Below are 10,251 nucleotides of genomic sequence, written 5' to 3'. Positions count from 1 at the left end.
GATGTCAGGATCCTGCTCAAGCTAGCTAGTATTTAACTCAGACTTTTCAACTGTTACTTAAATTAATTACTGAATTATTATTTATATGTTCCACCAATTTTTAAATTGTTACTTAAAATCTTAATTATAAACCATTAACATAAAACATGATCACAAAAAAGGTGAAGATAAAAATCACCATGAACGATAAAGGCTAAAAACTCATTTTTAGATCGTTTGAGAAGTTATACTCATTTTCAATTCGAGTATAAAATTATACTCGTTTTCAAATTTGGAATAAAATCCTACGCATTTTTAATTCTAGTATAAAACTATTTTCATTTGTACTTGAACTGAAATCGTGTACTATGATCAAATAGCAAGTGAAAATAATGGGTTAACCAGAATTGGTTTACATGATACACAAAAAAAATAATCAGTTATCACTTTCATATCAGAATCGGGCTATGTGGGCATGAATGTTGACCGGTTCTGGTACAATGTTCTCCAACCAAAATGCCCATCCAGGATAATCCGTCTTATGGGCATGAACAACAACCGTTTCTAAATGAAATCGGTTTACAAGTACATAGATGTAGACTGATTCTTATAAAACTTTGATTTCAAAAAATTGGATTTTTGTTTTTATTTTTATTATTAGGATTTAATAGGATAAATTGGTAGTATTAAAATTTTATATAAATTTCTAGATTCATCAAATTTAGACACCCATCATCCTTTGTAATGGGTGGGCAAATGCCTTAATCCCAAACTAGGATGTGTCTAATAAATGGGGTATGTAATAAGAATAAACGTGTCGAGCCATGTTCTTAATTATTGTTCATTACTATTCATCAAGCAAGCACCACTTACAAAGAAATTTTCTGATAAGCAGCACGTGGTGTAGCACTAGAGGTGTAAGTGTGACGTGTCCTACACTTATATCACACACTTCGTTTCTTTTTATTTTCTTTTTTCTCTAATTTAGAAAAGTTTTGTGTACAAAAATTAAAAGCCATTTCTTATCAATGACAGAGCTTTGGTGGTATCGAAATAAGATGGAGGCTTCATGAGTTGATAGTGATGATGGAGTTTGGTTTTCATTATGGTCTGAATTTTGGGGTTCATGGATTTTGTATTCTCAGAGCGATAGTTGTTTGATGGTGTCTGTATAGAGACGTGAATGGAGATGGAGTGGAGTTTCTTCAAATAAACTGATTTTAGTTGCCAACACCTAAAATGGGTTTGACAGTTTTGAGGTGAGTTTTATGTGGAATGGTACACCACGACCCATAATCTTAGTATCTATTTTTCTTTTTTTCTAGCTCCCCTAAACTTAAGATATTCTCCTCTCCAAATCTTCAATATTTAGGAATTTTCCGTATCTTTCTCTGAAGATTAAGGAAAACCAAATCACCGATTTCGCCGGATTGAGTAACCAATTTCCGTCTAAAATTGAGCAAAATTATTTTTTCTTTTCCCGCTGCTGATTTGATTCATTGATTTTTATACTCCCTCCAAAATAAATTCAGACCTAAATCAAGCAACTAATTTCCGAATAAAATTGAGGTTTAGTTTCTTTTGGCGGGATGATTCCCGCTAATTTGTTTTGGGTTTCGAATTTCAGTAGGCTATATAAACCCTAAGTAACTTGTACATTTACCAATAATCTCTTCAAAATCTTGTTTCTTATCTTCAAGGTAGTCTTTATATTTTTTGTTTTACATGACAATTTTCCTTGATTTTTCTTTTAAAACCCTTTTTATTTTCAATGGTGTGATTGCTTGATGGGTTCTTCTTCTATGAATTTATTCAAGCTTCCCTAATGGTTTAGAACTCCACACACTGGTTACTTGGTGACGGAAATCTGGTGTTTTAAATCTCATTTTTTTGGTACTTTGACTGTAAGTAATATACATTTGTGATTCTTTAGCCTTTTGCGTTGTTGAGTATGATTGTTGATGGGTTCCTTTTCCATGGAATCAAATCAATGCCAATTAGTTACATCATTTTTTTTTTTTTGTTTATGAGTATGGTTGTTGATGGGTTCCTCTTCCATGGAATCAAATCAATTCCAAATACTCACATCTGTTTTTTTGTTTTTGAGTTTGGTTGTTGATGGGTTCCTCTTCCATGGAATCAAATCAATTCCAATTACTAGTTACATTTGTTTCTTTGTTTTTGAGTATGGTTGTTGATGGGTTCCCCTTCCATGGAATCAAATCAATTCCAATTACTTCCATCTGTTTCTTTGTTTTTGAGTATGGTTGTTGATGGGTTCCTCTTCCATGGAATCAAGTCAATTTCAATTACTTACATCTATTTTTTTTTTTTTGAGTATGGTTGTTGATGTGTTCCTCTTCCATGGAATCAAATCAATCCCACTGATGATATACGCTTGCGTGTTTATATGATCATGGTAATGCAGGATTGGTATTGATTAATGGATGCGTGTACCTTCTGTGGAGGATGTATTTGCAATTGGAGATTGTGCTGGTTTCCTCTAGGAATCAGAAAATAAAGTTATTCTAGTTTTAGCCCAGGTCCAATCAACTAACCATTCCTGGACTTTCATCTTCGTTTTTAGTTTCATACTCTTTCAATTAAAATCTCTGCCATAATCGCTTTTGAATGACTTAGTCGTTTTTGGTTTTGTAAAACCAGCTGTGATTTTCACTTTTGAGATTGGTTTCCTTAAACAACAAAAGAGGATATCAATTAAATTTATAACTTTTAAGATATTACTGCATGTTTGATTACTATGACAACTGGTCCTAGTTCTCCACATGATAAATTACTGGTATATTTCAGATGAAATAAACTTTGACCTGACGACATCTGAACCATGTATGAACCTGCAGGTGGCAGAGCTAGAAGGCTTTTATTGAGGTTAACAATGATTTGTCTGTTGTATGTGCGGAAACAGGAGTACTATATCAGGCAGAGAGATGGTTGCACTCTGGGTTTAGAGAGGGAGAGACAAAGGGTCAAGCAGTACTTAGTAGCAGCTGCAGAACGCAGGGTCTCCCATGTATGTATGCACGGCTGTATATTCATCTACTTAAGATATCAACACATTTATCAATCAAACCTATGCCTAAGATTATCACCTGATCACTGCTAGAAGTCCTTTTTCTAATCCTTGTTTTCTATCTTCTGCTTCTTATTTCTTTTTCTCAAAATACAGGGGTTGAAGTTGGATGTGTGCACTAAGAACATAGTGGGATTGCTATCAGACATCACTAGGGTGTTCCGAGAGAATGGTTTGTCTGTCTCAAGGGCAGAAATTAGTACCGGCGTCGAAGGCAAATTGATGGTTTGTCTGTCTCAAGGGCAAAAATCCATGTTTGTGTTGTACTAAACTTTGCTTGGTCAGCATTTGGAGTTAGTTTTTGGAAAGCTTAACTTAGATTAGTTGGTGGAATATGTGTTTGCTAATTGATGTTATTGTTCATCTTTTAGGTGTCAGAGAAGTTCGCAGTGCCCCATGTGCTGGTAATCCATCAGCCTGAAGGATCCCACCAGGTTTTCATTCTTGTTTTACTGGTCTGTTTTTGTTTTGTGTTTTGAGTTCCTCTGAAACTAATTATCTTAATGGAACCTTTGTCTTTCTATCCAAGAATTGCTTGAGGCTGTGGAACATGAGAGGAACATTAGGTCCAACCGACCACGAAATCCCATAATATTTCATCATCCTGCTCTTGGAGATTTTGAATTACAACACGTATATATTTTTTCCGACCTTGTAACTACGATCAAAGGAAAAAAGTTGCGATGACAACCAGAAAATTTAAAATTTGTTCTTGGTGGTTACTCATGCTTATATTTTCATTTCGATGCAGTTACCTGTAGGCGCAAATGATGCTGAACTTGAAGAGTGTATTATCCAACATTTGGCTGCTGCTGCTGCAATGGGAAGGGCACATCACATGTATAGAAGGGACGACCACCGAAATAGGTCATCTGGTCAGGGTCGACCACAGTTCTTGGTGTTCTCATCTCAGCCTAATGCAGCTTCTTCCACTCCTATTACGGCCACTCCAGCTCAGGAAATTGGGGACGATGAACCTGCTCATCCAGTTGCTGCAGCTAGTCCAAATTCACCTATAATGACGGTGGGAATTGAAACCTCCTCAGGGACCCCAAAATTTCTTGCTCCGCAAGCTGATCAGAGTCCTACTTCAGCATCTGGATCTGGTCATTCCGCAGCTAATCAACGTAGATTTTCCTTTAGTAGTCCAATGTACGGCGATCCAAATTGTCATACTTTTTTTCTTCTGGTGGTTGGATTGTTTTGATGCATCTTTTGCATTTTGTTGATCTTTTTTCTCATTTTCACCCGTTTTTTTCTTATTGTTTTGGCCATTTAGTAATTCTGCAGGTCAATCTTCCCCAATAGATCAAGATAGAGCAGGGCCATCTGAGTTACAGTCTTTCTATGAAACTCTAAAATAAAAATTTAATGCGGTTTCAACAAGGTATTGGTCACAGAAATGAGAATAGCATCCTACGTTAATTGAGTTACAAGTTGGTCATTGTTGAATTCTAGCTTATTTATTAATATTGTTATCTAAGGTACAAAGAGTCGATTACAAAAAGTACCAAATGATGGAAGGAGATGCTATTTTCTCGAAACACTGCGATGGATGATCTTGGTACTGAAGTACGAAGAGAGCTAAATGCTGGAATTGCTAGTGTTTCTCTCCTGATGGAACGCCTTGAAACCAGTGGTATAAACAGTGATGCTTCGGTATCAGATAACCTGGAAGAGGGTTCAGTTTCAGAGCCAGGTAACCAGATGATTGCTGATAATCACGGTACCATCCCTATGAATGACAACAATCCTTCAGCGTCGTGTTCTAGTACAGATGAGAAATATTTGTATGAACCTCAACGCTTTAGATATCATACTCCATGGTCTTCATTCAATTTTAAGTTGCCTTATTATGAATTGAGCCCACAACAGATTACGCTTAGAATGGATTTCAAGTAACCTTATTGTCTGTATTGATTTTATAATCTCATTTTGCAGACGTCTCAAAGCCTCAATATGTTTGTGTAAATACGCTTAAAATGGATTGCGAGTCTGCTTTTCATGAATTGAGCAAACATCACAAGGTATGATGGTTTTTTCTACCAGATCCAGTACGAAAAGGAATGCAACATAGCTATTTTCTTCAGTTTATCTCTTCGACTCGAAATGTATTACAAGGAATTTTAATTGGTCAAAATGCTCAACCACTGCTCAGTCTCTTCTGATACGGTGTGCCGAATTATTCCCTTTCTCGTGTTACTTCGAAGGTAGTCGAAGCTCCATCATGACCAAATCTGCTGATGATTCAGGTTCAGGTGATGCCTGTGAGGAGTGTCTTTGCAACAACTGTCCCAGTCATACTCGAAGCAACAACACCACTTCAATTCCTCTGAGCAGACTAAATCACAAGCAGTCACCGAATATTTGGATTTTGTGACCACAATTTGTCTTGTCATTACAAAGTTTTAACGGCGAAATTTCAAATTTGCTTCGTATTCATTTAGATGACGAACCAATTTTTTTATGCCTAAATAGATATAAGGACAAAAGTTACACGTTGTCAGCAATAGATTTTTCAGGGACCAATTTTTTTTCCATTGGTAGAAAACAATCCATTTGCGACAATAATTTGTTTGGATACTAATAGTTCTAACGGCAAAATCTTTGTTTGATGGGCATTCATTTCGGCGATAAACTAATTTTTTCAGTGTAAGATATATTCAGGGACAAAAGTCTTCGATCGTTAGCAATAGTATGTTTGGAGACTATAATTTTTCTTTGTCGCTAGAAACCAATTACGTGACCAAAATAATTCGTCACAAAGAAAAATTTAGAGACGGAGACAGGATTGGTCACTATATGTGGTCACAAAAAAGATATTTAGAGACGGAGACAGAGTTGGTCACCATACTTGGTCACAAAAGTTTTCAGTGACAACTTTAAAGACTAAATTTACCGTTTGTCGCCAAAAAAATATATATTGTGACCAAAAAAATATTCCTCCCTAAACACTATATTTGCAGACAAAAATTTGTTGGTCACATAAAATTTTGTCACTAAACGTATGTTTTGTTGTAGTGACTACACTTTCTATCCTAGTCCGAGAGCTTAGCTATAGTAGACTAGAAATCAATACTTATAGTTTTGATCACTAACATTGACAAACATGCTTGAGATAGCAACACATGCGAGTTCGTCCGAGCAATGCTCTAACAGTCTCACCCTTTGTCAATTTTAGTGACAAAACTATCAATACATATGGAATACAAAAAATAAATAAATTAACTTTTGTAGCTCCTATTCCATATACCTAATCTTCAACATTACTTGAAATCTTCGGCACTTCCAAGTACTCCAATGATCCCAAAGGTTGTAAGTTCAGCATCATCGTTGTTGAAAATCCATAGCTATAACAACGAGAAAACAAGAGTTCTCAATCATTGTTATACAGTGTCATAGTATCATTACACAGCGTCAAAGTTCAATTGTATCACAACTTCAACAACAATACTACGGTGATATGTATCACTATTCCTTAGTCAATACTCCATCTCATATGGAAAACACCCCCCTTACATAATGATCCGAAAACCATATGTATTTGTAGTGTGAACTACATATTAATTCTCCCCCTTTTTGTCAATAAAATTGGCAAAGGTACAAGAACGGGATCCTAATGAAATTTCCGAAAGAGACATTTCATGACCAAAAGAAACCAAAAATATATCATCTTATTTAGATGCAATCATAAAGACGAATCTAAATGCATTCATCAAGGAGTTTGTAAAGATACAAGATAACCCCTATGATATTCCATAGCCGCACTCCCCATAAAGATTTGTCAATTAAGCACAAGTTCAATTAAGAACTCTCCCCCATAAAATGTCATTCCCGAAAGAACAACAAAAGCGACCTTATTTTCGAAAGAAAAGAAAGATTTCTTTGGACATAACAAATCACATACAAGTATGAATTTGAATCCAAAAATATGCAATTAAACTAACCACAAGAGAACCCATGATTAATTTAATCGACAAATGTTCAACATAAGTGAACTTATGGAGACTTAAAAACATATAATTAGATTAATCACAAGAGAACCCATAATTAATCTAATCTAAATACACAACCAAACTAATCACAAAAGTAATCAATTTAATTAGTGATGCTCGACATAAGAAAACCTTCGGAGCAACAACTAAATAACCAAACAAGATGATTAATTTAGTTGAATATGCTCGACCTAAAGTACCTCACGGAACAACAACATAGATAATAATAAAAATAACCAACTTGGTCGTTCAATGCTCAACATAAGACACTTTATGGAGCCTCACAATAATACATAAAATCTGGGTCATGGAAGATCGATAATGCGGAATACACAAGGATTCATTCTATTTTCTATCACTATTCGCATAACGACATTAAATAGACATAATCCTTGCAAACAAAAGATTTTAACCTATCTTCCATCAATAATTGACATAATAGGCTTAACTTTTGTATTTTTCAAAAGTCTATTCATTCTTTTATCAATACATGCATATCGACATACGAAAGACTTAACTTTTGACAAGGTATGGGACAATCATAGTTCACGAAAGTAAACACACATATCCCATAACAAATTTGCAATATATAAAACCTTAAAGATTAATACTGCAAAAATCATCTTCCAAACAAATTTAGAGTTTAAACCAATAAATCTAAAAAAAATAAGATGAAAACATTGGACATAGCTATGTGATTACACAATAATGGCTATTCCAAAGTTTTTCTTCTAACAAAATAGAAGATTTACTAGGCAAACATAAACTCCTATAGAGAACATGATCTGAAAAACACTAGATCCGGTCAGCAACCAGAGATTGAACATGGACGAGCTCATCAGTTGCTTTCTTCAATTCGTTTTTCAAAAACTCAAGATTCCTTGTTGTGATTCCGAGTTGTTCACGTATGACTTCAAAATCTTGAAGAAGATTTCCTACCAGTTGTGATGATATCTGAACTGGTAGTTTGTTTTCATGATCAATGGCATGGAGGCATGTTATGAAAACAAGATTCTCATGAAACTCGATAGTCTTCCTTTCTTGACTTCATCATCTTCGTTTCCTCCATTCATTGTGCACACAAAAACCTTTGACCTTTCAGAACAGTGTAACACGGGATGACACCCAAGTATATAAATAAGTTCTATGGAAAACCCTAAGAGAACTTGTACACGTTCATGTGGGCCAGAAGTTCATGCACTGGTGGTCACGGCCTTAAGATGTGACAAAAAGGAAGGAGAATGAAGTTCGAGTGTCAAAACTAATAGTTGAGAACCAACTATTTGGAGGAAGTACACGCAAATAGGAAATTTTCTCAAGAACAAAGGATCTTGATTATCTACTAGAGAAAAACTGGAGCGAAGCTCAATATATTTTAAAGATCAACAACAAGAAGGGAAGAGAATACATATAACCTTGACAACACTTCTCAAGACACACTTCTTGAGAACAATGAGCATCCTTCTTAAATTAAAAGAGGGATGTTGTAGTGAGCAGTCATGGTGTATTAAGATGAGAATTTTGCTAATCAATTTTGACTTCTTTTTTTTCTCCTTCAGAAGAATTTAGAGACAAATAACATGACATAGTTGAAGGAGTTTTTTTAAGAGATGGACTACGAGTATCTGAGTTAATCGCTTTCCATGTTTTTTTGATGCCCCGTTTGAGTCTGTTTATGCTTATCTTAAGTTCTGAGACTCGATTATTGATATGTAAGCAATCTGGAGTTGAACTCTTGGATTTGCGGCCTTCTTCAGGGAGTGAAAAGAAACTTGACCTTTCTTTATTTCTCCTATGTCTTTTCCTCTTTTCAGAGTTATTATAGAAGTCAGTTACTCTTCGGTCGTTCTTCCTGCTACCATTTTTTGTTTTAAAGGCACGATTAAGAAAAAACTTATCATAGTAGTTTTCTTGATTGTCGAAAGTGCCCTTTACTCCAACAATGTGAGAGACAGTTTTGATGACTTCTTTAGACATCCATGCAAGCATGTTGTGAAGTTTTTCATTCCTTAACCGAAAACGACATCTTCGCTCAGAATGTCCTTTATTTCCACAGTAATAGCAGTTTAAGGAATTATTCTTAACCGTTCTCGTGTGAGTAGATTTGGAAGAAGTAGAATCCTTATTTTTAGCCACATTACAAGATGCGAAAGTTTTTTCACATGAAGAATTATCAACAGCTTTAACAAAATTGATCTTACTAGTTTTTGGAGCGTCTATTCCTTTATAGCCCATACCACGTGTATCACGATGTTCTTTACATGTTCCAATCATAGAAGACAATTTTGTAGAGATAGAATTGAATCTTCTCAGACTCTCTTCCAGTGATTTCACTTTATCAAGAGCATCTGCAAGGTCAGTCTCCAAAGATTTTTCTTTGGCAAGAAGACAGAGTTCTTTGTCATTAAAACATTTTTGTTGAGAGTCATATCTTGCTTCAGTTTCTGCAAGTCTTTCTTTCAACACAAGGAGATTTCGGAGAAGATTATCACATCCAGACCTTTTTGTTCATACATCTTCCTCACGATCTTTAACGATAGATTTTAGGAGATTATATCCTCCATCATATCCTTTAAAGAGTTTTCTCAATTTTTTGTTTTCTTGACAAAGAGGAGTCATGTACTTACTCAAGCAAGTTGTTGACTTATTTTCTTTCAAAGCATGGTCAAACAGCTTGATATATTGAGAGACTTACTCATCGATACTTTTTCCTTCTTCTGAATCACTGTCATCTGACAGTTCATCCAACTTCTCATCAAGAGATTTTTCCCAGTCGAATGCAGATTCAGTCAAGGAACAGGAGATAAAGTTTTTTTTAGAAGTTTCAGGACTTTAAATCTCACCCGAGAGTCTCCGAACAGATGTTGCATTATCAAAGATAGTATTCTTGCCCATAGAGTCAGATTGCCACAAACACAAACTTTTGAGGTCTTAAACGTGTTTGTCTGCTCTGATACCAATTCAAAAAATGGGGGTACAACAACCACACCCAATATTTCGCTTAGCAATCTGTATGGACAAACTCCAATATACTTTCTAGAGAATCAACTAGACAATCAGACTCAATCTAGATAAAAAGTATATCAAAGAGTTTATATCTCAATCTCTCGATTTGATATATACTCAAGAAAATAGAAATCTGCGAGTCTTTATCAAATACTAGAGAGATAACTTGGATGGTACCAT

General features: G+C 35.2%; 1 pseudogene; it reads left to right on the top strand.

Annotated features, from left to right (window-relative positions):
* Positions 1 to 1,017: 1,017 nt before the first annotated feature.
* On the top strand, positions 1,018 to 5,674 carry LOC113344793 (annotated as a pseudogene).
* The last annotated feature ends 4,577 nt before the right edge of the window (positions 5,675 to 10,251 follow it).

This window comes from Papaver somniferum, unplaced genomic scaffold, assembly GCF_003573695.1.
Source record: "Papaver somniferum cultivar HN1 unplaced genomic scaffold, ASM357369v1 unplaced-scaffold_8, whole genome shotgun sequence".
NCBI lineage: Eukaryota > Viridiplantae > Streptophyta > Magnoliopsida > Ranunculales > Papaveraceae > Papaver > Papaver somniferum.
This window is presented reverse-complemented; position numbering and strand designations above follow the sequence as displayed.